Source organism: Malaya genurostris, chromosome 2, assembly GCF_030247185.1.
Source record: "Malaya genurostris strain Urasoe2022 chromosome 2, Malgen_1.1, whole genome shotgun sequence".
NCBI lineage: Eukaryota > Metazoa > Arthropoda > Insecta > Diptera > Culicidae > Malaya > Malaya genurostris.
This window is the reverse complement of record NC_080571.1, coordinates 316,095,454-316,121,342: the sequence shown is the minus strand read 5'-3', so window position 1 is coordinate 316,121,342 and position 25,889 is coordinate 316,095,454. Positions and strand designations below refer to the sequence as shown.

Sequence of the window (25,889 nt, the reverse complement as noted above, 5' to 3'; positions counted from 1 at the left end):
GATCTGGTTTTGCAGTTGGTGTTGATGGTTGTCCCGGATTCACTCATGTTTTTCCGTTTAGGATTCTTAAAATAAATCCATTTTTCATCGCCAGTGACAATTCGGTGCAAAACAGAGATGGCTTAGTAAAAAAAAACTTTGGGAGCATTGATTTGAGTGGGTAAAGCAATATATGTTTATTTATTTATTTATTTTATTTATTTGTCGTCAATCAAAAGTAGACCATAAGGATAATGACAATAATCGTCTTGAATTAGTAAACTATTCTAACTAGATCACTAAATAATGTATAATTTATTATGAGTTAAATAATAATAATTGGCTTACCGAATAGAACTGAAATATTGCTTTAGTTTGTTTTTTGACATAGTGAAATCGACTGCTTCTGAATGCTTGTTGTATACAGCCATCAATTGATTTATTGGCCCATTTTTTGCACAGTTTGTTCGCTGGTGGTTTGTAATAAAAATATTTCGATTTCTTAAACGTCGAGATGGTATGTAAAAATTTAGTTTAGACAGGAGTTGACTGGAATCTACGCGATTCGAGACAATGTCATTTACAAATGAGACCATTAAAAATTCTCTGCGTTTTTTTAATGTTTGAATACTTATCAGCATACAGCGGGCTTTATAGGATGGAAGAGGAAATCTTGTCCAACCTAATTTACGAAGTGCAAATAACAAAAACTGATCTTCCCATGTGCTTAAGTAAAGTGACCAAACTAAGCTACAGTATTCTAGTACGGACCGAACATAGGCAATGTATAATGTTTTAATTGTATACGGATCGTGAAAACAGTAACAAAATCGTTTTATGAATCCTAGCATGTAATTGGCTCTGTTTATGATTGTATTATAATGGTCAACAAAAGTCATTTTAGAATCTAGTATTGTTCCTAAGTCCCTAATTCTTTCGCATTTTTGAACTGTTTGACTTCCAAGAGTAAGTATCAAGTCAGGTGTATTTCGTTTTTTACTGAATGTTATTCTACTGCATTTTTTCACATTTAGTTGAAGAAGACTTTTGTTACACCATGTATAAAAAGAAAGAATTTCTTCTTGATAAACCTTGGCATCCTCACTTTTCTCTATTTCTAAAAATAGTTTTATATCGTCTGCGTATATTAGAATTTTTATTTTTTTTTTAAAGAAAGGAAATGTCGTTAACAAACAAGATAAATAAAAGAGGACCTAAATGAGATCCCTGGGGGACCCCGGAACTGACGTGAATGGGGCTCGACTTTTTACCCTTAAATTTTACAATTTGTTGACGATTTGTTAGATAAGATTCCAACCAATTAAGAAGACCTGGTAAGATTCCCAATTTCTGTAATTTGAACATAAGCATGGGTATGTCAACACGATCGAATGCTTTGCTGAAATCTGTATAAAGAGCTTCAATGTAATTTCCCTTGTCCATAGCGGTCAGGGTATAGTGGATGAATTCAAGCAAATTAGTAGTAGTGTAACGTCCTTTCAAAAATCCATGTTGCATGTGAGTAATTCTATTTTTTATTTGACTAAAGAGTTTGTCATTAACGATCGCTTCAAAAAGCTTCGGAATGCAAGAAAGAATAGCAATCCCGGATAGTTGCATATGTCTGTTTTTTCCCATTTTTGAAAATTGGTATAAGGAAAGAGTTTTTCTACGCGTCTGGAAAAACTCCAGACTGAAGCGATTTATTAAAAAGCCAGCACAAAGGGGTTGCCAGATCTAATGATAATTTTTTCATAAATATGGGTGGAATCCCATCAGGTCCGGCACTTTTTTAGACATCCAATTTTTTTAGGGCATCTATTATGTCTAGCACTTCGATTTGATTTACATTAATATCTTCAGTAAACTCTGGAAAGAAATTAAAATATTCACGATCGCGGTCGTCTTCAGAAAACTTCGTGTAGATTTGTTGAAAAAATTTAGCGAAAAGATTACAAATTTCTTGTGAGTTATTACCAATGTTTTCCTGTAGATACATTCTTGACGGAAAGTTTTCTGATTTCAATTTGTTTCTAACATAACTAAAGAATTTTTTTGGGCAAGACTTTATTTCCTGTTCAGTTCTTGAGCTATACTCTTTGAATGCAGTATCAATTGCTAAACTAAGCTGGTCACAGATATGTATGTAATTCGATAAATTGTCACTATTATTTTCTCTTTTGTACTTTTTATGAGCTTTTTGTTTTCGATTTCTTAGGTTTCTAATATGCTCGTTATACCAAACAGGATACTTTGAATTATTTTGTCGCCTAATTTTCGTTAATGGGACATGTTCATTTATTATGTCGTACAGCCGTGCGTAGAAAATATCGACTGAAATTTCGACATTTCCTTCGTTTCTAAGGAGTTCTTGTTAATCTATTTCTCGTAGCTTACGACTAATACTATAATAATTTGCTGAGTGGTAATCGAAAATCTCCTCATACTCGTAGTCATCGGGTCTATTAATCTGATGTATAAATATTGAGAATTCGAATGCTGTATGAAAAGCTTCATTTTTCCACAATGGAGTTGGTGATTCGATTACACAAAAATCATCGTGAATATTAGTAAATAAAAAATCTAAATAACAGTTTTGCAGATTTTTTACATGATTGACAATATGCTACGATTTCTGTCGACGACGCTAGATGAGGAGATCTTATTGAACATGATTGTTGACTTATGATAATATTGTCATTATTCTCTTCTTCTGGGTAATGCGTCAAAAATGCCGAAAAACACATATGTTGAGCACGACACGCCACGCACGTATCAGTTGACAAACATTCAGCAGACATTTGATTTGGCATCGTTAGTTGCAGGTTGTGCTCTCGATAAGGATTAATCGTCGATCCTCTTTGAAAATTAATTATAGGTCTGTAATTTGTCGGTGGTCCCGAAAATCGATTCTTAGCTGCAGCAAGAAGTATTCTATCAGGTGGAAGATTATTTCGGTTGTTGTTGTAGTTGTTGTTATTATAGTTATTGCAATTATTATTCATGTTGTGACTAATAATGTTATTACAATGTCGTTTTGTAGATGAATGATGCGTTGAAAGAGTATTGCATCTGTTATTGTAATTTTTTCTTGAATTTCGCTTTTTGCGTCTTCTTGACTTGTCAGCCTCATTTTGCTGACGTCGGAACCTAGATTGGCGTGCGTCGTACTCACTCCAATCAGCTTTCCATACCTTTTTGGTGCCTAATAAACGCCACCCAGAATAGTCGGGTTTTATACAGTTCAATTCGTCATCCAAACTGGGGCATGAGTCAGGTCAGCAATTTGGATTCCAGCAATATTTGTTGATAAAGACTTCAACTCCTCTAGAATGTCCAACTCGACCGTAGAATTCGGATTGTTAGGTAAACAGGTTGCTGTGTCAAGTGATATTAGATAATCGGTGGTCGAAATTTCAACTAAAAACGAGCAACGTCCATGTTTTTCAAGCCATTATCGTGGTTTCCTCGACAGCTTCGCGTACATTAGGTGACGGTTTTCATAGGGATTCCGTTCTTCAATGTGTGTGTTTGCATAAAAGGGAAACTCAAAACAAGAAATTGTTTTGCACGCTGTGCTGTTCGTAATACCGCAGAGACGCACTACGGACTTATTTTATACGCCGTTCATCTCGCTCAAGAGGAAATGATTTTCAATGCAAGTCTTCGCATTTCAGAAATGCTTCTTCAAAAAACAAGTCATATTTTCAAGCATTAGGTGTAATGCAATCGAAAATCTATATTTCAGTTATTTATTATTGAAATCTGTATTTCAGTTATTTATTATTGAACTAGCTGATTTACCCGGCGTTGCTCGGAAATGTTTCGTGAAGGTAAGGCCGAAAAATTCTAGAAATTGTCCTCCCCATTGATGCTCTGATTGCAATGAAGCACACCTTAATTACACTCTCACAAAGTTACTATTTTCACAGTCACTATTTTCACAAAAGTGTTTCAAACGCTATAATACAGATACGTATTTCGGAATGTTACTTACATCCTTCTTCAATGTATCGGTTTTATAAGTTTAAACTTATCAGTTAATACAAATGTTGTTGTAAACTTATTTCCATCACCTTGAGTCGACAGTTTTCTCAATTTACATAAAAAATGCACATTGTCCTCATTAACCCCCTCCCCCCATGTTAAACCCCGATCAATTTTCCTTCCACTTTCCATGTTCGGGCCACTTGCAATACTTCCTCACCCTCAAAATAACCCTTTAATCTATTTTGATTTAACTTCCTTTTTGTCAGTGAACTTATTACAGATCCCCTCCATGATAACCCTGAGTAGTGTAGAAAATATCTGTGCTTTACAAAAAATATCGATTCAAACCTTGGGTACATGTGCCAAACTTGGAGACGATTCGTTTACTTGTTTCGCAGTTATGCTGAGACTTAAATACACTCGCGTTCATAGACAGATATATATTATTTTCCCTTAGTTCTTTGGATTCCCCGGCAAAATGGAACCAGATCTTTTGAAATTATTAAAAGAAAATTGTTTACCATTCAAATTAACAACAACAGCAATACTATCTACTACGATCTTGAATTTTTGCCACTCTCTTGTTTTACAAAAAATGGATGATAGAAGTTTATTTTCAAAAACCCCTCCTTCTAGTCTAAAGATTCTCTTCAAGTTATATTAATTTCGTCATTGACCCCCTCCCCCCATGTTAAGGACACTTGCTCCACACTCTTCCCCCTGGAGAGTTCTAATGATCATCTCTGAAGAGCAATAAGTATCTGTGCCACATTTGATAGCAATCCGCTCAGTAGTTCCGGAGTTAAGCCGTTACAAACATTACATCCCCTTATAATCATAAATAAGTTGCGCAAAAAGTATCGATTCTGGTCAAATTAAATAAATTTTTCATGACCCCTGTTAAGGATACTTGCTACGCTCCCTCCCCCATAAAAATGCCCTTACAACTATCTCTGAAGAGCATAAAGCATACGTGCCAAGTGCGATAGCAATCCGTTCAGTAGTTTCGGAGTTATGCCGTTACATCCCCCTTTTTAAAGGCACTTGCTACATCCACCCCTCTTATATATCATATCTAAGGTATGGAAAATGTTTGCATGGTCTTCAAAACTTATCGATTCATGTCAAATTTTATGAATTTTTTCATGCCCGCCCCCCTCCCTGTTAATGATCCTTGCTACGCTTCCCCCCGCTCTCATAAAAATACCTTTATGACTATTTCTGCAGAGCAATAAATTACTGTGCCAAATTTTATAGCAATTCGTGCAATAGTTCCGGAGTTATACCGTTATAAACATTACACTCCCTTTTTTAGAGGCACTTATTACACCCTCTACCCACCGAATATCCTTATAATCATATCTAAGTTGTGCAAAAAGTAAAATATACTCGAAAAACAAAGATCAAGTAATCTATTGTTATGATTCTTGATCTTCGAATTGCTTCCACATCCACCGTATTCACCAGATTTGGTTCCCAGCGGCTACTGGCAGTTCGCAGACCTGAAAAAAATGCTCACTGGTAAGAAATTTTGCACGAATGAAGAAGTTTTCGCTAAAACTGAGGCCTATTTTAAGGCAAAATATAAGTCGTGCTACAAAAGTGCTATTGAAATGTCAGAGTGTCGCTCTTGATGGAGATTACGTTGATGAATATAGTTAATTTTGAACCAAAAAATCGTGTTCTCTCTGCTAGGCCCGGGACTTTTCAGCCCATGTGTTAAAAAAACTACCTTGTAATACTCCATAGTGTGCTGGGAAATTCAAGACTACTGTTTCGAAAAGTTTACATGCAGAACACAACCCGGATGTTCCTTGCATAACATTTTCGGGATTCGGTCCAAAACATCAGTTTAAGAAATGCGGGGTAATCAAACGAGGGACTAAAAACAAGGAACTTACTTAAAAACTACAATGATCAGCCCCATGGGGTTGTTCGAGCCATTGATGTGGAACAAGGCAACCAAAATTTCTAATGATCTACAATCAAGCAGTTCAATCAATCGTCACACTTTTGAATCCGCTATTGCACGTGAGTCTATCTAGATTGATCTTGATTAGGAACCCACACCGAACATTGTTTGTTTTATAGCCGACGAAATTACACCAATATCCCAAATGTATGCAATTATGTCTTTGTACATACTTGCGATACGGATTTTGATATTAAAGCGTCTCTTCGTCAAGCTCGTGTGAAAGTTGTATGCAAGCAGTGATTTTTATAGCGCTGTTTCTCTACAATTCTGCGATTTCGGATTAAGCGATAAACTATTTCTCATTATCAATCGAGTTCATCTTATATAAATTAGAAATTAATCTTACGCACTCAACATTTACCCTGGGGTAGTTGTCAATTTCTCAGGCGAAACGACATAACATATAATTTCATCCGAGCTTGCATGACACAAGATCAGAGCATACCAATTAAAGCTTCAAATCGTTTTATGGCACGTTTTTGTCTTGCTGTCTAGCAACAACCTACCTCTAGCATGCTACGCGTAGGACTGAAACGTTAACTATAATTTCGCTTCTATTTATAAATTCGCGTGCTTCCAACAGTTTCGTTTTTGCATCGATTGACCAATCAGAGCGATGCTTTCATTTTGATATATAGCTTACTGCTTCAAAACCGTCGTCTATGGCAGGAAAATTCGATTTGCCGGAGATTTTTAGTAGACAAAATAGGACACTGCTCGCTACTAATCAAAACTTCAATCATTATTTTTGAAAATACATGGCTTGATACATTCAAATCGAATCATAGAAACATTTTCAATCAAATAATGAAATAATATTAATAATTGGTACAAAATATACTGGGCTGTAAGTGTTTTAAACCTGACCACATTTCTACGTGTATTTTTCCTTGAGTTTCTAATTTGCAGAAAATAAAGGGGTGTTCCACATCAAAACCTCAGTATTATAAAGTAGAAGTTCTGTATTCGAAATTTTGTTGCTTAAAAATGACACAGAACTCAGCATGTTCGTCAGTAGTTTCCCCAACACCAAAAAAATCATCGGTATTATGACGATGTCACTCGTACAGTGTCTCTAAGCAATGAACGAAATTTATCATCCCTTCATGTCAAAAAGTACAGATGAATTTCACTTTTTTTCTGCTGCAGTTTTTGTCCGTTCTGATGAATGAAAGCAAATACACAATGGAACAGACACATCCGCAGACTCATTTCCATTTCGTCTACCATCAAAAGTGCGACCAATTTAAGGAAAATCCTGCTGATGCTTCGCTGTCCAGCCTTAGCGTCATCAATCCTCCCACCCCCAGCAGCAGTCGTAACATAAATCTAACTTTTCTCATTCGTACAGTTTATCAAACACGACGCTCGGTGCGTATTCATCCAATCGGTTCTCTCTTCCAGATGACCGTCGCCATGCATGGTCTTTTCGTGATCCAGCAACCAAGCAGACACTCGAATAGAACGGAGAACAAGTGTAAATTTCCACCCACTAACGAATCCAACACCGACTAGGAGCGATACTTTTTATAACCATCCGTTTGTCTCGTAGCATTTTTTTATGACTATCCGGTCCCCGTTGGTTGCAGTTGCTTTTGTTGGTTTTTGTTACGGCCAACCAAGAACCGTGCATCGTATGCGCCACGCAACGGAACCCCGAACGTGACGTAAAACTTTCCAACTAAAACTGCGCCACGATGTCTTGTCCGCTGCGAGGAGCAAACTATCACGATTACCTCCACGGAACGAGAGGAGGTTTGAGGGGATCCATCGGGGGGGTTGGTGCATGAAGACTGAATTAAAGGTCATAAAAATTCATAATCACTTTCTTCCATGTTGACTTTTCGCATGGTGCCAGGTGGTGTGCTACTCGCGTTTCCCTGCAAAGTTGTTTGGATGATCCGTGGAAAAAAGTTAGTTCCTGCCTTTCTAGAAACTAGAACAGTGTAACAAAAAACAAACGCCACGGATTTCCGCAGTTCTGTTTGGTATTCAAATGGCGTTGTTCGCTAGCAGTATTATCATGTGTAAGCTGCATACAGATTCAGACGTGGGTGCTTCTAATACTTTCAGTCAATTGATTCTGAAGAGAAAGAAAAGATTTGTTTTTTGGTTGAAAAATGCAAAAAAAAAAACAGAATGGAACTAATGGCGCAGTCGTTCGGTTCTTCCATGCCATAATCATTTTCTGGGGTCTTTGCACTGAAAAGTTCAGATATATCGCTGATGTATTCTTGATTCGTCTTGATTTCTGCTTCATTTCATCTTGCAATCGATAATAAAAGTTTACGACAAAATATTCGATTATTAAGTAAAACCCGAATTTAGATCACAGTACTTTCCGAATGACATTCAGACGAAGAAACCACGAACCTCACTTCAGCGGAAAAGTTCATTGCTTCCGCGTTTTCTTGCTATGCAAATATGTATAAATAAACACGAAATTCGAATCGAATATGAACTACCGCACCTGCTCCCGACTGACTCCCGACGGTACCGGGACGCAACAGCAGAAGCGATGGACGTGATGTTTATGGAAGGCATTACAGGAATTACGCTATCATCGTTCTCCGCGGTAAGACAATTCGCGATATCCTACCCGTCTGCGTTTAGGTCCTAACCATCGCCGAGCGCGATTCCGCGTCCGTGGCTTACCTGAAAGGCTCATACCATTGCTCGTCCTAGCACTTATCTTCCGTTGGAAGCACTTCAGAGTCAGTCGGTTTGATCAGCACGAGAAATTCTCCGGTTTTGCGAAAGGTAACCGTTACAATATCATCATCGGTAGACGGGCCTATCCAAGCGAATTTCGTTACATTCCTTTTGCATCAGGGGGGGGCGGACCGCAGGAGCCTCACGGAGGGGATCGGTGCTACCGTGGTTGGATTATTTTCAACGTGGGATCTCGTGCTGACTGTCGGAACCCTTTCACTTTCTACGCGGGTTGGTGGATCGGTTGAGACTTCCTCGTATTGAATGATGATGTGACAAGCATCCGTTTTTTTTTGGGGGGAATATTTGGCAATGAACAGAGAAGTGGCAGCCTGGCAGGGGCTTCGGGTTCATAAAGAAGGGATTATTATTTCTCATGCAGCGAACCATATTTTATCGAGACGTCGGTCGGTTGCTTCATAAAAGAGACGGTTTTGTGATGAGTTAGTGGGAAACGAACAGGAAAGCCTCTGCCGAGGATTTGCCTACGGAAGTTTGGTTGTGAGGATTACGGAGACAGCAAAGCCGGTAAACTCTACTGTAAATAAATTTTGGTTAGATTGATACTAGTGACTACAGACGAAAATGATTGATTGCGGGGCTTTAAATGTTTGAGATACTGCCAGAAAAAAATCTTGCAAACTTTAAATATTCACAGGATAGCTATTTACTTCTAGAGAATTCAATACATCAAATAAATGAATTGGAGTTTAACTAATTTATAATGTTCTGTAATACGAATGCCGGTACTAATGGAAACCTCAAGTAAGCAATACAAATATGTTTTAATTGTATACAATATTTCAGTATGCATCTCCAAACCCAATTCGTGGCAGTAGAGCAATTCCAAAAATTAACAACAAGAGAAGTGAAAATATATCAGGATCGAATCTCTTCGATTTGGATAAGACTGTTTGTTTTGCAGTCATGAACCAATTTGACTCGGGACTGATTGTTAAAAAGGCGCATGTATTATTGCATTAGAATTAGAAACGTAATTTGGAACACGAAATAATACCGCAACCGAAGTTGTGAAAATCGTTTGGGCTCTATAAAACATAAACAGGGAAACAAAATAAAACGCTTTTTCGAAATTTTTAAGATTTACTGATAATTGTGAATGTTCAATTGAAACTTTAAACCAAAAATGTGTAACAGCAGAAATTGTGCATTTTTAAAAATAAAGAAAATTCAGCAATACAGTATTCTGGTATTTTCATAGCTTCGTGTTTTTAATGAGTATGGTTTTGAAACTCAAAAGTATTACATTTACTCCTGGTGACCTCTTTCCTAGATACAGCTGTTCTCGAGACTTTTAAGAGTGAAATTCGAAATATGAAATTTTTTTACTAAGCAGCTTCAATTTGGAAAATGTCAATTGTAAAGAAAAATGGTGGCGAATGAGAAATTGTAGAAATTCATTTGAACACAGTGCAGATACATCATCAAAAAAAAAAAATAAATTCTTCAGCAAGAATTTAAAAACTAATCGAAGGAACAAAGTTTAAAACATAACGTTCCTTTAGATAAAACCCTTATTAAAAAAAAAAAAACTTATTAAAATTGGGATGTTTCACAATTGCTACAGAATGGTTATTTCTGTTGGACATGTTAGGCAAACGACTTTCATACGTTTTTGCAATAAAACGCAATTGCAAAACCCTGAAAGGATTAGGTTTCACTTCGTTTTTTTTGACTGACTGAACAATGAGTTTATTTGAGCAGTTTATTTGATGCGGGTGCGACCAGCTAATGTTGTTTCAAATAAAGAGATGGCTTTTTGGTCAATTATGTTTCTCGACAAAACATTTATATTTCATTAAAGGCCAACGTTTCGAAGGTTATACCTTCATCTTCAGGGCAAAACGACTACAAATATTTTTCGTCAAGTATGGTGTAACAGCACTGATCATCAATCGAAGTCGATGTGCGTGGAAAGTGCTTGTTGTAGAGTAGCCGTTTTTCAACCAACTATTATAAATGTTACACCATACTTGACGAAAAATATTTGTAGTCGTTTTGCCCTGAAGATAAAGGTATAATTTTCGAAACGTTGGCCTTTATCGAAAAATAAATGTTTTGACGAGAAACCAATTGACCAAAAAGCCATCTCTTTATTTATTTGAGCAGTTTCATATCCGGTCTCAGGTTAACAAATATTACTGCTGTTAAACATATCAAAAAAAAGAAACTTGTTGTGCATCATGCAAACAAAATGCGCATTTTTAATCGCACCATCGTTGTAAGAAGAGTTAAGAAATACAGTACAAAAACAATGCTTCCTACTTGTTTGTTTATTTATTTATTTATTTATTTATTTATTTATTTATTTATTTTTACTTATTTATTTATTTATTTGGGAGCTGGGAAAAGCCCGGTGGAGATGAAATTTGGCAATCTCTCTCTCTCTAGCAAACATAAAACCTCCTCATCACTTATCTCTAGTCACCTTTACAAACCTAAAGTTTACCAAATGTTTTCACTGTAACTTCTTTAGCTTAAAAAACAGTCGCATTCATATCAAATGAAGAATAATCGAAGAGGCGTTTTGCTAAACACTCAAGTCTATTCTTATGCGGGGAAGCGTGGTATATAAAAAAAAACCATAACATTCAATGATTTGTTTTAGTCTCGTTAAGACGTAGAGCCGCTTTTTGCTAGCTTTAAATCTGACTAGTATCTACCGAGGAAATCAATTTGAAAAAATGTCGTGCGAATACATTATTACATATTCTCATGCGCATGTCATTTTTCCAGCCCACGAATTTCACAAAATTCGCAAAAAAATTAACAAATAACCTTGAAAATTCGCACAAAAAAAAACGCATAACTTTCATAGGAAAAATAAAAACGACAAAAAAAAGGAAAACAAAATTATGTCGTCAGATGCCTTAAAAATTTGTGAATCATCAGGATTGAAATTTTTGCCGAAAATCGAAAAAATTTTGTTCCTTGCCAAATATTTCAGAAATACATAAAATTTCGAGATCTATTGTTATATAATAACATTTTTTTTTTGAATAAAATCCCAGTCCCAACTTTTTGTGCATTTTTAGGACAAAAGAGGTGAATCGCAAAACTTTTAAAACAACGCATGACTCTGAAAATTCGCCAAAATTGAAAAATTGCAAAAATTATAAAAATTGCTAGAATTGCAACAAAATTTCCAAAAATTCAATAATTTTCTATAAATATCAGAAGTGCCAATAAAACTAAATATATGTAAAATACCAAAAATACACACTATTTCCATTTTCGATCGAGATTTCAAACCTCATGTGCCAAACAAAATCAAAATATTACAAATGGGTCAGAGCATTTTGCAAGTTAATAACAAAAAATATCAAAAAACCCAAAAATATCAAAAATAACAAAAAAAAAACAAAATAGGAATAAATACCAAAAAAAAAACAACAATAGAAAAAATACCAAAAATACAAAAAATTAAAATATAACAAAAATAATAAAATACCAAAAAAAATATACAATAAAAAACAAAAAATAGAAAAAATACAAAAAAAAACATAAATTCAAAAAACACCAAAAATAAAAAGAATACCAAAAATACCAGAAATACCAAAAATAGAAAAAATACCAAAAATACCAAAAATACCGAAAAAAACAAAAATTTAAAAAATACCAAAAATACCAAAAATACCAAAAATACCAAAAATACCAAAAATACCAAAAATACCAAAAATACCAAAAATACCAAAAATACCAAAAATACCAAAAATACCAAAAATACCAAAAATACCAAAAATACCAAAAATACCAAAAATACCAAAAATACCAAAAATACCAAAAATACCAAAAATACCAAAAATACCAAAAATACCAAAAATACCAAAAATACCAAAAATACCAAAAATACCAAAAATACCAAAAATACCAAAAATACCAAAAATACCAAAAATACCAAAAATACCAAAAATACCAAAAATACCAAAAATACCAAAAATACCAAAAATACCAAAAATACCAAAAATACCAAAAATACCAAAAATACCAAAAATACCAAAAATACCAAAAATACCAAAAATACCAAAAATACCAAAAATACCAAAAATACCAAAAATACCAAAAATACCAAAAATACCAAAAATACCAAAAATACCAAAAATACCAAAAATACCAAAAATACCAAAAATACCAAAAATACCAAAAATACCAAAAATACCAAAAATACCAAAAATACCAAAAATACCAAAAATACCAAAAATACCAAAAATACCAAAAATACCAAAAATACCAAAAATACCAAAAATACCAAAAATACCAAAAATACCAAAAATACCAAAAATACCAAAAATACCAAAAATACCAAAAATACCAAAAATACCAAAAATACCAAAAATACCAAAAATACCAAAAATACCAAAAATACCAAAAATACCAAAAATACCAAAAATACCAAAAATACCAAAAATACCAAAAATACCAAAAATACCAAAAATACCAAAAATACCAAAAATACCAAAAATACCAAAAATACCAAAAATACCAAAAATACCAAAAATACCAAAAATACCAAAAATACCAAAAATACCAAAAATACCAAAAATACCAAAAATACCAAAAATACCAAAAATACCAAAAATACCAAAAATACCAAAAATACCAAAAATACCAAAAATACCAAAAATACCAAAAATACCAAAAATACCAAAAATACCAAAAATACCAAAAATACCAAAAATACCAAAAATACCAAAAATACCAAAAATACCAAAAATACCAAAAATACCAAAAATACCAAAAATACCAAAAATACCAAAAATACCAAAAATACCAAAAATACCAAAAATACCAAAAATACCAAAAATACCAAAAATACCAAAAATACCAAAAATACCAAAAATACCAAAAATACCAAAAATACCAAAAATACCAAAAATACCAAAAATACCAAAAATACCAAAAATACCAAAAATACCAAAAATACCAAAAATACCAAAAATACCAAAAATACCAAAAATACCAAAAATACCAAAAATACCAAAAATACCAAAAATACCAAAAATACCAAAAATACCAAAAATACCAAAAATACCAAAAATACCAAAAATACCAAAAATACCAAAAATACCAAAAATACCAAAAATACCAAAAATACCAAAAATACCAAAAATACCAAAAATACCAAAAATACCAAAAATACCAAAAATACCAAAAATACCAAAAATACCAAAAATACCAAAAATACCAAAAATACCAAAAATACCAAAAATACCAAAAATACCAAAAATACCAAAAATACCAAAAATACCAAAAATACCAAAAATACCAAAAATACCAAAAATACCAAAAATACCAAAAATACCAAAAATACCAAAAATACCAAAAATACCAAAAATACCAAAAATACCAAAAATACCAAAAATACCAAAAATACCAAAAATACCAAAAATACCAAAAATACCAAAAATACCAAAAATACCAAAAATACCAAAAATACCAAAAATACCAAAAATACCAAAAATACCAAAAATACCAAAAATACCAAAAATACCAAAAATACCAAAAATACCAAAAATACCAAAAATACCAAAAATACCAAAAATACCAAAAATACCAAAAATACCAAAAATACCAAAAATACCAAAAATACCAAAAATACCAAAAATACCAAAAATACCAAAAATACCAAAAATACCAAAAATACCAAAAATACCAAAAATACCAAAAATACCAAAAATACCAAAAATACCAAAAATACCAAAAATACCAAAAATACCAAAAATACCAAAAATACCAAAAATACCAAAAATACCAAAAATACCAAAAATACCAAAAATACCAAAAATACCAAAAATACCAAAAATACCAAAAATACCAAAAATACCAAAAAATACCAAAAATACCAAAAATACCAAAAATACCAAAAATACCAAAAATACCAAAAATACCAAAAATACCAAAAATACCAAAAATACCAAAAATACCAAAAATACCAAAAATACCAAAAATACCAAAAATACCAAAAATACCAAAAATACCAAAAATACCAAAAATACCAAAAATACCAAAAATACCAAAAATACCAAAAATACCAAAAATACCAAAAATACCAAAAATACCAAAAATACCAAAAATACCAAAAATACCAAAAATACCAAAAATACCAAAAATACCAAAAATACCAAAAATACCAAAAATACCAAAAATACCAAAAATACCAAAAATACCAAAAATACCAAAAATACCAAAAATACCAAAAATACCAAAAATACCAAAAATACCAAAAATACCAAAAATACCAAAAATACCAAAAATACCAAAAATACCAAAAATACCAAAAATACCAAAAATACCAAAAATACCAAAAATACCAAAAATACCAAAAATACCAAAAATACCAAAAATACCAAAAATACCAAAAATACCAAAAATACCAAAAATACCAAAAATACCAAAAATACCAAAAATACCAAAAATACCAAAAATACCAAAAATACCAAAAATACCAAAAATACCAAAAATACCAAAAATACCAAAAATACCAAAAATACCAAAAATACCAAAAATACCAAAAATACCAAAAATACCAAAAATACCAAAAATACCAAAAATACCAAAAATACCAAAAATACCAAAAATACCAAAAATACCAAAAATACCAAAAATACCAAAAATACCAAAAATACCAAAAATACCAAAAATACCAAAAATACCAAAAATACCAAAAATACCAAAAATACCAAAAATACCAAAAATACCAAAAATACCAAAAATACCAAAAATACCAAAAATACCAAAAATACCAAAAATACCAAAAATACCAAAAATACCAAAAATACCAAAAATACCAAAAATACCAAAAATACCAAAAATACCAAAAATACCAAAAATACCAAAAATACCAAAAATACCAAAAATACCAAAAATACCAAAAATACCAAAAATACCAAAAATACCAAAAATACCAAAAATACCAATAATACCAAAAATACCAATAATACCAAAAATACCAAAAATACCAAAAATACCAAAAATACCAAAAATACCAAAAATACCAAAAATACCAAAAATACCAAAAATACCAAAAATACCAAAAATACCAAAAATACCAAAAATACCAAAAATACCAAAAATACCAAAAATACCAAAAATACCAAAAATACCAAAAATACCAAAAATACCAAAAAATACCAAAAATACCAAAAATACCAAAAATACCAAAAATACCAAAAATACCAAAAATACCAAAAATACCAAAAATACCAAAAATACCAAAAATACCAAATATACCAAAAATACCAAAAATACCAAAGATACCAAAAATACCAAAAATACCAAAAATGCCAAAAATACCAAAAATACCAAAAATACCAAAAATACCAAAAATACCAAAAATACCAAAAATACCAAAAATACCAAAAATACCAAAAATACCAAAAATACCAAAAATACCAAAAATACCAAAAATACCAAAAATACCAAAAATACCAAAAATACCAAAAATACCAAAAATACCAAAAATACCAAAAATACCAAAAATACCAAAAATACCAAAAATACCAAAAATACCAAAAATACCAAAAATACCAAAAATACCAAAAATACCAAAAATACCAAAAATACCAAAAATACCAAAAATACCAAAAATACCAAAAATACCAAAAATACCAAAAATACCAAAAATACCAAAAATACCAAAAATACCAAAAATACCAAAAATACCAAAAATACCAAAAATACCAAAAATACCAAAAATACCAAAAATACCAATAATACCAAAAATACCAATAATACCAAAAATACCAAAAATACCAAAAATACCAAAAATACCAAAAATACCAAAAATACCAAAAATACCAAAAATACCAAAAATACCAAAAATACCAAAAATACCAAAAATACCAAAAATACCAAAAATACCAAAAATACCAAAAATACCAAAAATACCAAAAATACCAAAAATACCAAAAAATACCAAAAATACCAAAAATACCAAAAATACCAAAAATACCAAAAATACCAAAAATACCAAAAATACCAAAAATACCAAAAATACCAAAAATACCAAAAATACCAAAAATACCAAAAATACCAAAAATACCAAAAATATCAAAAATACCAAAAATACCAAAAATACCAAAAATACCAAAAATACCAATAATACTAAAAATACCAAAAATATCGGAACTACCTGAAATACCAAAAATACCTAAAATGCCTGATATATCTAATATACCTAAAATACCTCGAATACCTAGTATACCTTAAACACCTTAAATACCCTAAATAACTTTAATACCTAAAATACCTTGAATACCTTAAATACCTTAAATACCTCAAATACCTTAAATACCTTAAATACCTTAAATACCTTAAATACCTTAAATACTTTAAATACCTTAAATACCTTAAATACCTTAAATACCTTAAATACCTTAAATACCTTAAATACCTTAAATACCTTAAATACCTTAAATACCTTAAATACCTTAAATACCTTAAATACCTTAAATACCTTAAATACCTTAAATACCTTAAATACCTTAAATACCTTAAATACCTTAAATACCTTAAATACCTTAAATACCTTAAATACCTTAAATACCTTAAATACCTTAAATACCTTAAATACCTTAAATACCTTAAATACCTTAAATACCTTAAATACCTTAAATACCTTAAATACCTTAAATACCTTAAATACCTTAAATACCTTAAATACCTTAAATACCTTAAATACCTTAAATACCTTAAATACCTTAAATACCTTAAATACCTTAAATACCTTAAATACCTTAAATACCTTAAATACCTTAAATACCTTAAATACCTTAAATACCTTAAATACCTTAAATACCTTAAATACCTTAAATACCTTAAATACCTTAAATACCTTAAATACCTTAAATACCTTAAATACCTTAAATACCTTAAATACCTTAAATACCTTAAATACCTTAAATATCTCAAATACCTTAAATTCCTTAAATACCTTAATTACCTTAAGTACCTAAATCACCTAATATACAAATAATACCAAAAAGACCAAATCCAAATATACCAAACATATCCAAAACACCAATAATACCAAAAATTCACACCACTACCATTTCCGGTTGAGATATTAAACCTCATGTGTCAAACAAAATCAAAATAGTACAAATGGGTGGTACAAAGAGTCAGGTGCGGGTTTTGCAAGCTAGTTGTCGTATGTTTGAGCTCGAGCTTGAGCTGGGGAGATTTTTAGTTTCAATGGGATCGTAGCTATAGTCATGCCAATATTTACTTCTCGGATACGAAGTCTGTTAAAATAGCCTTGAAGTGCTGTACATTGTAGAATTAAATAACTTGTAGTAAATTGTACATTGTAGAATCAAATAATTTGTTGGTAATTGCTTAAATTGTTGTAAGTTTTAAGAAAACCAGCTCAGGTTTCAATTCTATTGGCTGTACACCACAAAATATAATATGTAATCAAAACAATTGATGCATTTTCAAGGATTGAACCGATCAGATCCCGGGTATGCAAAGTGGTTATTGAATTGCGAATTTTATTCCTGTTACAAGCAGAGCTGTCTGCATAATTTCATGAGCTATTTTGAAAGCATTGGAACTTAATGATTGGAAATCGGGTACCATATGAGTCGAATGATGCTTTTCTATCCCAAATGTTTTTGAAGCGATACAAAAATTACGATAATTTTGAACACAATAGAGACCGGATGCTAAAACAGATCAGTGCAAAATTCTGATATTTTCCATCCATCTTTCTTTTGTTTAATGCTGGAGGAGTACCACATTCCCAAAATACTGTATGTATGTTGCATAAGATTTCTGTTCATTGCATGCATCTCGTTGCATATTGTCAGTTATTTTCGTAAATTTTTTTTTTTCAACTAATTTAAATTCCCTACACCAATGATTTTCACGTACTGCAGACCCTAATTTGGATTTTATTTTTTATATTCATTTAGGTTGTTCGAGTTGCAAAGCTGTTCACAATTCACAACTAACTGGACTACCGGGCAAAATCTTGAAGGTTAGCGTTGTATTATGTTTCTTTTCTTCTAAACGAGGGTAGGGCAGATTGTAACCCTGGTAACGCAAAGCGTACGGGAAATTATAGCCACGATGAATCACGAGGTAGACCAGAAAGGAAAAACCTTTTCCGCAATTAATTCTAGCAAGCAGTCTCTCTTCCTTATTATGTTCGAGTACCACTTTTCCAACATCTTCATCCCATATTAGGTTAGTAATTGTGGGATTCCCGGATGCGGAGAGGAAACTAGCACTAAGTGATGTAATCGAAAGATAAATGAATTAAAGCGTATCGTATAAGAACTTCATTGCAGTTACAAATGATAAAGTGCTGAACGGACAAGCGGATGCTGAATGGCAAGATGAAAATCTCCCCTCGAAGGGCCTGTGCTATTCTGCCGGTTCTAATGACTTGTGAAAAATGAATATTTTCTGGTTTCGCAACTTGAACGTTGCGTAAGAGAGTGGGGTTTCTGAATGGTCCCCGCACGGCTATTGTTTGCAGTAACGGAAGCCAAGATATCGAGCCCCGGCAGCAGAAAACAGAAGGAAGTGCGGGAACAATATGTATATCTGCACTATGTCAGTAACAGTATTCATAGCGAGGCCGAGGGGAAAGCATAGAATTGTGAATCGCAAACTCACCACGATTCGTTACAAGGAATAACTTGCGTAACATGAATTTATGAATTTGTTAACGAGATACTTTGTCCATTCCTAAAAATCCAGAACGAATTACTAACCGGACCTAATAACTTGGGATTCATGGTTTGTCTGATAAAGGTTTTACTTTATATAATTTTCCATTCAAATTGATTGACATTTAACGAAACATCGGACGTCTGACGTCAAGACAAACGGACGAACTGCAAAAGTGGGGATATTTCTTTTATTAATATTTTTCCCTACCGCACCGTTGCTGGTTTATCTATCCAACATTGGGAGTTCGGTACTCAAGATGCCTCGCACCAAGTAACAACCCGAGACCCGAGGTTTCGAAGCTGTATCGACGTGGTAACACTGTCAGTATTCCGGAAATTTATCATCGGTAAACAGTGAAAATGACATCCTGTCAGCGGCAGAAACTCTCCTCACATAGTCGCAAAATGAGCAGGAAAACGTGGATAAAAAAAGCAGTATGAAAAGTACACGACAAAGATTTTGTTGTTGTCGTTTGAGTACGGTGACAACAAGGCGGTCTGGAAATTGATTGGCGCCTTTTTAGAAGAGGGGAACGAATTTTCTCTGATTAATTTTTTTCTGGTTCGGTGAGTGGCGATTGTGAAAAAAACGAACCTGTTTTAATCCACTTGTTAGTGTGATGGTTTTCTGTTTCATGTATTTCTTAAATTGATGTAATTTAGAACAGGCTATGAAACTATCTAAACTATGGACCTAACCGTTAGAGGGCTTTAGGATCAAGAAATAGTCAAAGAAGAATATCAAGCGTTTTAGTAAAACTAAAATCATGTTTCTTTCTTAATTTCATTTCATACCAAGATTCATACTCAAAAAAGAAACACATTCAATCAACACAGAAAGAAATAATGAATTTTACAGATGACATAATTCTTCAAACGATACAATTCATAACTACTGAACTTCTCAAATGACACATTATTCCATTCGTGCAGAAATTTACTGGCTCCGAGTGTAATTTGCACTCGGCTAGCAAGTGAGACTGTATGAATTTATATGCACGGTTTACCAGCCAAGCACATATGTGCTTCTGTGGCTCAGTCGACTAACTGGTGTGCTTTGTGATCTAATGTTTTTCGGTTCAAGCCGCGTTGTTGATGTCGTTTTTTTGATTTTTATTCCTTTTGTTTTAAAGCCATGTAAATTTCAAATCACACAATTTTACATGTTCTTGAATATAAATTTGTGTGAATTATGACGCTCCATTTGTGTGCATCTGATAAGATGTAAAATCACAAGAATTTTTCGAACTGTGAAGCTTTTTGTATAGCGAAAGCGAATTGGTTGGCTTCCTGACGTTCCGCTGGACCTGAACCCAATATGTTTCTAATGGGCTTCTGATCTTTGAGCTCACTCTTTACATTGTCAGCGGTGTACCAATTCATGACATTTCCTGCGAAAACAGCAAGATGCTAAATCATAACGGCAAAATTGTTTAATCAAGAAAAAGAAACAGATGTTTCCGAAAGCAATCTAGCTCATGATTTTCCTGATCGATGATCCCAGTCGCGATGTGAATGTCGTTCTTCTAGCCTCTGGAACAGATATCAGTTATTTCGTACGAACTTTGAAAGCTTAATGTGTTTAAAAATCTTTGCTTCTTTTTCACTTATTTGACGTATTATATTCCTGTCCGGAAAGCTGTTCAAAGTATGTTTTGATGTAGGTTCTGTTATCCTTCAACACGTAATCATATTTGAGGTTTTAGCTGTCGTATTCTTGGCGACTTGCATTGATTATATGACACCATCTTGAAAGGCACACTCTCTCCAACATATCAGCCGGTATTTAACGATTAATGGCACCGGCCCATAATCCACATCAAACAGTGACTTTTTTTAGGACGCATTGATAGCTCTTGTAATGCTTCTGGCTGGTCTCCACTCCAGATGCGGCAATTTTGCTTGCTCACGTATCCATCCAACAAATAAATGAGCTTCATCGCTGAACACAATTTCTTGATAAAACTACAAGGATCAACCCCATGGGATTATTCGAGCCATTGATGTGGAATAAGGCAACCCATTTTTCTAATGATCTACAATCAAAAAGATCAATCAATCCGAACCAACACCGAACATCATTTGTTTTATAGCCAACGAAATTACACTAACATCCCAAATGTATGCAATTATATCTTTGTACATACTTGCGATTTCGATCATTAAGCTTTTCTTCGCCAAGCTTGTGTTCAAGTTTTTTATGCAAGCAGTTTTTTTACCATTCTACCATTCTGCGATTTTAATTAAAGCGATAAACTATTTCTCATTATCAATCGATTTCATCTAATATAAATTAAAATATATCTTAAGTACTCGAAATTTTTCCAGGGGTAGTTTTAAATTTCTCATGGGAAAACGACATAACATGGAATTCTGAGCTTGCATGACGCAAGATCAGAGAATACCAATTAAAGCTTCAAATCGTTTTATGGCACGTTTTTGTCTTGCTGTCTAGCAACCAGAGCTTAAAATTGTCACGCATTCTCAATGAAAGAAACCATTCCAACAGTCTCATTTTCAATGTTTTACTGTCTCATTCGTAAATGACCGACACCAGAACAAACGAAGAGAGACGTCACTCTTTCCTCTGTGACAAGACGAAACCAAACTAACGTCTTCAGGTAGCAAAAACAGAATTTCAATTCTCATTATTTCATCGATGTATTGAAAATCTGTGACGCTTGGCTATAAAAAGTGACTAAAATATGGCAAATCGAAGTAATTACATCCCAGAACTTCTTTGGAAACCAAAACTACTACAAATTCGAGCACCAACAGGTAAAACTTATTGTGAAACCTTTTTCTGTCATTTTCAATTCTCACAGCTTTGGTTGAATATCGACACTGCATACTATGGGATTTTCACTGAAAACTGCAAATGACTGAAAGGGCAAATGAAAGAAAAAACATAATTTTAAAACTACTGTCCCGATTATGTCATTGACTGAACATGGATTTCGTTCTCATAGTTTGCAAGCGAAGCTGAGAGTGACAGTAATTTCTTGTCATTTTCGTCTATTTTTCAGTCAATGAAAATGACTTTTATTAGCTCGTAGCAAAAACCTACCTCTAGCATGCTACGAGTAGGACTGAAACGTTAGCTATAATTTCGCTTCTAGTTAAAGATTCGCGTACTTCCAACAGCTTGCATCGATTGACCAATCAGAGCGATGCTCTCTCTTTGATACATCGCTTACTTCTTCAAAACCGTCGTCTATGGTAGGGAAATCCGATATGCCGGAGATTTTAACACATGACACGATTCATGGGTGAGCTGTCACAAACTGTGTTGTGAAAAAGATATCGGAGAAAATCATCCTTTATTTCTGATATCGAAAAAGCCAAAAAAATTTGTATGGCCATATGATAAAACGATATACAGTTTATTGAACTGAAATAAACACCAAAAATTGATAGAAAAGTTGAAAGTACATGTTAATAAATCATGAGTAAAGACCTTTTTTTTGTAAAGAGTGTAGATGAAACCCATTTACCGAAGAACTTTTTACCGAATCGGTTATTACGCTGAATTCATAATTTAGTAAATAATATCTTACAGAGTACAAATATATTGTGGCCGAAATTTGTTTAAGCGCATGGTAAGCGCTGAACCGGAAGTCGTATCCGAATGGGAATTGGTAGTGTTATAAATCGTGTTAAGATTTTTCATTTGAACCTAGGCTTGTGTAAATTAGATTAGCGGTCTTTGAGAAAATCGAGTGCACTTTTGTAGTTTATTTTGCACCTTTGTTTCTTTTTTTGTACATTTCACCGTATTACTCCTGAACCGGAAGTTCGATTCGGGTAAAATTCAGTGGCAGCCTATGGAACTAAGAGACCTTTCATTCGAATCTAGGTTTGTGAAAATCGGTTCAGCCATCTCGGAGAATGTCGTGTGCACATTTCCATTACATACACACATATAGACACCCACAGACAATTGTTCAGTTTGTCGAGATGAACCGGTTACAAAGTTAGTTTTATATATGCGAAAGGCAAAAATTTGTAAAAAAGTTTTCCTTACTCAAAAAGAAAACAAAGTTAAACTAACTAAAAAAATTTCTTGTGCTGTACTGATATTTTTGCCTTTCTCAAATAGAAATGTTATGCAATAACTTGAAAAACCGAGCATTCGACTCAGTTCATCAAGCTGAGCAATGTGTATGCGTGTGTGTGTATGTGTGTGTATGTGTGTGTGTGTGTGTGTGTGTGTGTGTGTGTGTGTGTGTGTCAAACAAACTCACTAAGTTTTCTCGGAGGTGGCTGAACCGATTTTGACAAACTTAGATTCAAATGAAAGGTCTTCCGGTACCATACGGAACTCCTGAATTTCATCCGGATCCGACTTCCAGTTCCGGAGTTATAGGGTTAAGTGTGTTCATATTGTACACCGTCATTTAAAATATTTTCGGATGCAACAAATATTAAAATCGTAATTTAGAGTGCGTACTAGTAGAGTTTGTATGTCATGTTAGTTGGTGGCCGTACGAACCGACTTTGATTATATCGGTTCTCGGGTTCCGGTGCCGGAAGTGCATATAATAGTGTATTGTAAACATAACTAGTAAAATCTTTTTCTGTAGGATTAGTAATTTTTTGCTTTGAAAAAAAAAAAAAAAACAATTAGAACCTTTTCAATTGGAAAAAACAGTCTGGATTAATTTTAGAAAACTTAAGAGGCCAATTGCGAAAATTTAGAGGACCTATTTTCCTCAGTGTTGGTCTCGATTAGGAATTTTCATCTATTTCATCTCGTTTGTAAGAACGTCGCCTCAAAACCCCGATTTAGCCACTAAAATGACTATAACTTTCATATTACTGCTTCATTCACCCTGCTCCACGTTGAGAATTGATTCACATTTCTTGAGAATTTAACTAATATTCATGAAATAGCTAAAAACACTTATGATGTGTTCACTACTCTGCTCATAATTTCATCTCAATGGATTTTTATCCATCCTATCGTTGGTCCTTTATTCATCCTATAAATTAGTAATGGCGACAGCAATCAAAACAAAATATTCCGCTATTACACTACCAGGTTCAAAATGTCAGAATTCTTCTTAAAAACGGCCTAATACCAACTATGAGACAACACACGATATTTTTAGAACCAGTTTGAAATCATTTCGAACTTCCCGGGTTGGCGGTTCAATGAATAGGACGCTGGTTTACAAGCCAGTTGTCGTATGTTCGAGCCCCGACCTGGAAGGATTCTTAGTGTCTGTAGGATCCATAGTACTAGCCATGCAATGATTCTGTACGCTAAGAATCGGCTGCGAAGTCTGTTGAAAAAGAAAGGCCAAATTCCACAAAAGGAATGTAATACCAAGACATTTCAACGTTTAAAAATTTTTCGGTCCTTTCCGTTACCTTTTTTTAATTTAAAATTTTATTGCAAAGTTATTTTGGTGCACTTTAAATAAAACCAAAAACGGAATTGTTACTATTTAGGCATTAGCCCTTCTTAAAACAAAATGCAGAGCCAGAGATGCCATTTATACAGATTTATCTGTATTGTATAGATTTTTGCGTTCGCATACTGATTTAAATCAATGTACAGATTTTATACTGATTTCCTAAATTTAATACAGATTTGTACAGATTCATAAAAAGTAAAAAGTAAAAAATAGACATTTCTCTCTGAGTATCTATTAGTATTTGATTGCAGAAATTTTTTAAAAGTTTATTAATCAACGGACAAATCACATGTTGAAGTGGAAATCTTTTATGCAGATAATTGATTATGATTAACAATATTATATTATTTAAAACAGATAGAGCAGATATTGACTTTTTATGCAAAGTAAAACATATTTTCTATGAAAATCTAGCATCTCTGTGCACAGCCGATGAAACACACACACTTCACAGCGTTATGTTCACATATAGCGGAATGAAACCAGTGCTACTAGATTAGCCACAATGGTTATTTGAATAGTATTTTAACACGCTCTTTCTGGTAATATTCGAAGCCGAAACAATTTTATTGAAATATTAACATCAATAATACAATTAAACTAATGTCACGGATACCAAAAACATAATTTTCGATGATATTTTGAAGAAGAAAACCATTTTTTGTTTTGTAACATTATGAGATAACTAGCTTTTATAATCATTCTAAAACATTTCACAGTTTGCTTCAGATAGATTGTAAAATATTATTCATGTTCAAAGTAATAAGGTGACGGGATGAGATGATAATAGGAGCTCTGATGGAATAGGGAGCCGTTACCCTATTTTTATTCAAAAATTTGTCTGTTTTTTGGGTAATTACTGACACAACACAGTTTTGTGGGATTTGTTATTTTTCGGCTATAGCCATTTGAAAAAAAATTATGAAGAAGTTTGGCCCTTTTCAATGAACAGTCTGGATCAATTTTGGGGAAACAAAGTATGCAAAATGACTTTCTGTGACAAATCTATCTGTCCAGAAAAGTTAATTTAAAACAAAAAGGGTGCTACCCCAACTTTTTCGAGTTGACGCGAAATTCGTCTAAAATGAACGTCATGTTTTACATTGTTTGACG

At 32.9% G+C, this 25,889-nt stretch overlaps 1 protein-coding gene across 4 annotated transcripts in view; it reads left to right on the top strand.

Annotated features, from left to right (window-relative positions):
- Positions 1–25,889, top strand: part of LOC131431195 (EGFR adapter protein-like) — a 180,379-nt gene that overhangs the window by 22,911 nt on the left and 131,579 nt on the right. For 3 of the 4 annotated variants that reach the window (XM_058596765.1, XM_058596762.1, XM_058596763.1), the window contains exon 2: positions 18,592–18,656. The exons of the other annotated variant lie outside the window; for it this stretch is intronic. The gene's annotated coding sequence lies outside the window, so the exon portion shown is untranslated. The remainder of the gene's footprint in view (positions 1–18,591; positions 18,657–25,889) is intronic. 4 annotated transcript variants of the gene reach the window in all.